Here is a 6361-nt window from a genome sequence, read left to right as displayed (position 1 = left end):
GTTACTTGTTACCAGTTATGAATTATCTTATCACACAACTCTCTGTTACCGTTATTTTTGGTGCTCTTTGTTGTCGATAGATATCTATCTACATAATGCGATACTTTATCTTCTAAACATTCCTTTTAGTACCATGAAATTTTTTGTTGCATATTTTCTTTCGCAGTACTTCAGGTTGTTTGTATGTTCATCTGCTTTTCGTATGGTGCTACTTAGTAAATCTACCAAGTCTTGCTCTGATGCACATTTCACAGTAGTGTGCATGTTTTGTATTTGCGATGTGTGCAATTGTTTCGTGTGTGCAATTCTATCCATGTTGGTAGTTTTGTTTCCATTCCTCATAACTATCATTATTCTCATGTGTTGTGCTTATATACTCGCAAGATCATCTTCTCCTTCATAGAAGCGATTGTCTAATCTATCTGGTTTATCTTTAGTACTGATCTGTTTTCCGCCTTGAGTAGTTTTTCTTTGCAGACTTGTTCCTGCTTAGTTTTCTTTTCGTAGTAGTTTTGTTCCACAGAACCAAAACTGCTTAGTTTTCTTTTCATGGTTGTTTTGTTACGTAGAACTGAAACTGGTTAGTTTATTATCCGTTGTGCTATGTTGAGAGTTGAAAGGATCGATATGGTTTACTAGAGGGGGGGGGTGAATAGGCAACTAACAGTTTTTAGCTTTTCTTCACAAATTAGGTGTAGCAACAAATAAGTTGTCTAGATGTGCAACTAGGTGAACAACCTATATGATGCAAACAACCACAACAACAAGTGCAAGCAAATGATACAACACAATATAAACTTGCACAAAGTAAAGGGAAGAGATAACCACAAGTGGAGCCGGTGGAGACGAGGATGTGTTACCGAAGTTCCTTACCTTTGGGGGAAGTACGTCTCCGTTGGAGTGGTGTGGAGGCACAATTCTCCCAAGAAGCCCCTAGGGCCACTGTATTCTCCTCACGCCCTCACACAATGCGAGATGCCGTGATTCCACTAGTGGTGCCCTTGAAGGCGGCGACCGAACCTTTACAAACAAGGTTGGGGCAATCTCCACAACTTGATTGGAGGCTCCCAACGATACCATGGAGCTTCACCACAATGGAATGTGGCTCCGAGGTGACCTCAACCGTCTAGGGTGCTCAAACACCCAAGAGTAACAAGATCTGCAAGGGATTAGTGGGGGGAATCAAATTTCTCTTGGTGGAAGTGTAGATCTGGGCCTTCTACCAGTCCCTAGAAAATCAACAAGTTTGATTGGCTAGGGAGAGAGATCAAGAGAAAATGAGCTTTGGAGCAACAATGGAGCTTGGGGGGGGGGAAGAGGTAGGTCAACTTTGAGAAGAAGACCTCCTTTTATAGTGGGGGAACAAATCCAACTGTTACCCCCTCTTCAGCCCGCACAGAGCGGTACTACTGCTTAGTGGTGCGGTACTACCGCGACCACCAGCGGTACTACCATGGAGACTGAGAGCAGAGGCATAAGAGGGAGAACGGGAGAGAGAAGGAGAGTTTGGGCGGTACTGGTAGCGGTGGTAGCCGCGGTACTACCGCTCACGGCCGGTACTACCGCTACTACTGCCGCACAACCCGACATGAGAATAGACATCCTTGAATCGAGGCGGTAGCGGTGCTGAACCAGGACGGTACTACCGCTGATGCACACAAGCGGTACTACCGCTGTAGGACAGCGGTATTGCCGCTTGAGGCCCATGGGCGGTACTAACGCGCTGGCGGCGGTACTACCGCTATCTCCTCACAATCTCCACTTTCGTTGAAACGACAAACTCCAAGGAGAGGAAACGAGCTGGGGGTGCACAAAAGAAGTGTACGTGTTGATTCCACCCTAGCCGTTCCACTGCAGACCCCATCTTGATAGTACGGTATCTCCTACGACTCAAGTCCACCAAAACCGAAACGAAAGAGACTACACTGTCTTTACCAAAAGCTCCGAGGGGAAAGAATCGTCTCGTGCCAATGAATGAATCTATGCAAAACTCGACACACACGATTAGTCCGCAAAAGCATTGTCATCAATCACCAAAACTACTTAGAGAGAGACATGCCCTAACAATCTCCCCCTTTTTGGTGGGTTGATGACAACACGGGATTTGCACAAAGGAATGACATGAGAATAAGCGAATCCTAGAGGCTACGGAATATAGACGGGGCTCCCCCTAGATGTGTGCACTTAATTAGAGGTGCCTTTGGATTTCAAAGTACACACACTAGGATCAACACTCCCCCTATATTTTATAGTCTGACAACATTTGCATCAAAGAAGAGACATATACGAGCTAGGATGCAATAGAGTAGCAAGTGAGAAAAGTAGACATATGAGATAAGCATGAACTCACAAACTACTAAAGTACTCGACATACAAAGATAATAATAGGATAAGGTAGCATATGTCTCACACCATATGATAGGGTACCAGGTCTCACGACACACACCAAACCAAAGCAAAAGATGAGAAAAGAGTTTGCGAGAGAGAAAGACAAGGCAAATAAGACACACTCGCAACTCGACAAATCCCTGAACTCTCTCCCCCTTTGGCATCGAGACACCAAAAGGGCAAAGAGTGCTGCTACGGCCACATGTGATAGCATAACTGACGATCTCCATCATCACACCCCCGCGTGACCGTCCGCTCCTCCATCATTGGCAGGGGGTTGCTCGGTGTCCGAGTCTGTCCAAGGGTAGTGCTGCTGAACCCAGTCCTCCTCATTGGTGATCTTGCCCTCAGATCTGCTAGCAACTATCGCACCAAACTGACGCATGAGCTCCTTGTGGCGACTCCTGGCCTTCTTCTCAGACACATGAGCCATATACTTTCCATGAGACTCCATGCAGAAAAGTTTCTTCATCTAGCGCTTGAGCTTCTTTGCCCATGAGGGCTCCGCTCCAGAGGGCACATACTCCTCATCATCGTCAGCATCAGCCTCTGCCTCAACCTCGTCAGCTCCTGATGGAATCCCAGACTTCGGAACCCCCTAGTTCTCCTTCTTCCTCAGACGCTTAATCTCATGAAGGACCAACTCGCCAGTCTCCAGCACGACACCAGGATAAGTGTGCTCCCAAGCCTTCTCAATAAGAAACATGAGAAAAGGAGCATAGATAGGGCACTTACACTCAGAGACAGCGGAGACAAGCTCAGACCACATGACATGAGAGATGTCCAAGGAATCTCTAGTGTTTCCTTCCTTCTCATGCTGACAAAAAAGTAACATGTCCACCAGAAATGAGTGAACCATATCCAGGTTCCCAATGTGAGGGAAAAGAGTCTCCCTAAAGGTGCGATGAAGGATGTCCAGAAAGGCAGGCAGCTCATAAGTCTCCTTCTTTGTCTCGGGGTTAACCTTCAAGGTGCAGTAAGGCCAGAGAGATTGCTTGTGAGTAGACGTTGCATTGCGATGAGGACGAAAGCCAACTGGATTCTCAAGCCCTTGATCTTGAATCCCAAACAGTTCCATGAACGCCTTCCATTTGATGGACAGAAGTTTCCCATTTGTTATCCAAGTCAAGGTCCTTTATGCATAGTGCCAAGATGGATCGTGTCATAAAACTGAGCCACCAAATCTGCATCAAAGTCCTTGTTGAACTCCATGATCCTGAGAATGTTCAACTGAGTGCACATCTACAGAGCTTCGCCAAAGTAGGCAGGATCCTTCTCCATATAAGAAATGTCGATGGAGGGGACATCAACATAGAGGTTTTTCTTTGCTTTGATCACATCAAAGCAGACAACATACTGAAAACGGTTCCAGAACAGGCAGTTGACCAGAGTGGGTTCTTGATCTTCCGCATACGGGTTGCATTAACGCCTTTCCCAGAACTCCTTGGCAGTCATCTCTGTCACAGACGTAGCCCTAGGCTTGGGCTTGTTCGCAAAAGTCTTCTTGGGTGGAGGAGGAGGAGGAACACTTGAGGAAGCAGCCCCTGACTCTGAAGGGCCATCACCTAGAACCAAACACACGAACACAAGAAACAACATGAAAGAACGATCATAAGCCACCAGAAAAAGAAACAACAAGGATCAACATTTGGTACGAGTATGTTGGAAGTTGACATCCAGCGGGAGTACCGTGCTCTAGAAGCGGTAGTACCGCTCCAGGCGGGGGATGGCGGTTTCCTACTTTGGCGGCCAAATCCGGTACTGCTTGGATGCCAAATTCCAAAATAGACCTACCAAATATCAATCCAAACGAACTAGCAGCCTTCACCATCCTACTCAAGACTCGATTTGGCAAAAAAATGATGAATGCAAGCCTATTGGCCCTAAAGACTAGATATGAAACCTAGAAGCAAAGATAAAGAGATCGGGGGCAATACCAGCATCCATTGCTAGAGGAAGGGGTGGGGATTGATCCCACCGGAGGAAAAGGTGAAAGACGACCCGGAGGAGGCGGCCCACCGACGCCCTCTCGCGGCGAGTTCGTCGCTGGCGCATGAAGAAGGCGAGAGGGTCGAGCGAATGGGTATGGGGAAGAAAGAAACTCCCCCTGCCCCAACATAACCCCCTAGTCCCGCCCCACAGCGGTAGCACCGCTTGGGCGGGCGGAGGTACCGCTTGATGTCCATCAGCGGTAGTACCGCGTGCCACCAGCGGTAGTACCGCCCAACGAACAACTCGAGCAGAAAAATAGGCTTAGCTCAAGCATGGAGAACACACAAAGAGGCGAGGGAGCAAACACAAAGGGAGAAAAACGCCCATGAGAGGACATGAAACAAAAACCAGACAACTCTCAAAGAGAGGGCAGTGGCCGAGGCCACCTATGTTTGAATCAAGTGGTATGGCACCATGAAGATTTAAACCTTGGGCCCATGACTAAAACTCATCTTTGAAACACAAGTACCATAAAAATGGCTAATGTGAAAGATGTGATCAATTTATGCATAATGGGGGGGGGGGAGGAAGAGTTCATTGAGAGAACAATACTCCCCCTATTTCCATGCTGTGATGCCCGGGTAATTAGCTACAGTAACCCTTTGCTAAGGATGCCACGTCGCCTCGATTACTGTTGATAATCTCACAGCGGTTCGAAAGCCAGTTCAAATTTCAAATTTAAAATAACGTCAAATGGTAAAAGTTTTCAAACATTAAAATTAAATTGTTCATCATGTGGCAAATAATTCCTAACTAATTGAGGTGAAGAAACCACATTCTTATAGAAAGTTTAGATGCATTTGAATAACTAAAACAGTAGGTAAAACAATGAAATAAATGTCTTTTACATTTTATAAAATAATAAACTATTTATTTAGTTGCCCCAAAGTTAATGGGACAGTAGCATAATTATTAACACTAAATTAGTGACTACTTTTATAATTTATAAAACTAATACAAATGAGAAATTAAAAGAAAACATGTAAGAAATAAGATAAGAAAAAGAAAAGTAAAAGAAAAACAAAACAAAGGAAACAACAAAAGAAAAGAAAAGAAGGAACCCCCTGGCCAACTGGGCCAAACGGCCCACCTGGCCGACCCACCTAGCCCAACCGGCCGGCCCAACCCCTCCTCCATATCCCCACCAGGGAGAAACCCTAACCCCCCCGACCGCACACTCCCACTCCCCACGTCTCTCCTCTCCCCTTCCCGATCCGATCTGGATCGGCGACGAGCCCTCTTCCCCCACCTCGCGACGCCAGCGCCCCGACCCCGTCGCCGGACACCCTCATCGCCTCGACGTCCGTGTCGACCTCCCTCCCCGCACCCCGTCGCTGGTGCTGCCCATCGCCGGACCTCGCTGCCTCCTCTTCACCTCCTACAACGGCCTACACCAGGCCTCGCCGCCCCCGACGCCGCTGGACCACGTCACCGTCGCCCGAAACGCCACCTCGACTGCCTCCTCGCCGGACCTCGCATCCTCGTCCTCTTCCTCGTCGGCCGCCAGCAAGCCTCGGTGCCCCCTCTCCCATCAACGCTGGTGAGGACCTGGGCCTCTCCCCTTCTCTGCCTCACGGCTCGCTCGTAGTCACCGCATGTTAGATCGTCTACGCGCACGCGCCGGGGTGAGAACACGCTCACCGCTCCCAGCGCACCCTCTGCGCCGTGCTCCCCGCGCCTGAGTCATCCTTGCAGTGCGCCGCCTCCCCGCGCTGCCCATGATGGCCGCGCCCCGCGCCCTTGCTTCCCTGCTGCTACGCCGTGCCAGCGCCTCGCTGCTCTTTCCTGCCTCTGCCCGCCGCAACCACCCCTCTGCCGCCTCCCTTGGCCCTGGCCGCCGGCGCCGGCATGCGTCGTGCATGCCCAACATCCCTCGGGCATGCACCCGTTCGGGCTATGCCCATTAGCCTGCCCCGCCATGGCCCTGGCCAATGACAGCCGGGGCCCACCCCCCAAAACGTTATTAAAAAAAGAGAGGAAT

Source organism: Triticum dicoccoides, chromosome 1B (assembly GCF_002162155.2).
Source record: "Triticum dicoccoides isolate Atlit2015 ecotype Zavitan chromosome 1B, WEW_v2.0, whole genome shotgun sequence".
In the NCBI taxonomy this organism is placed as follows: domain Eukaryota; kingdom Viridiplantae; phylum Streptophyta; class Magnoliopsida; order Poales; family Poaceae; genus Triticum; species Triticum dicoccoides.
Note: the sequence above shows the minus strand (reverse complement) of the source record.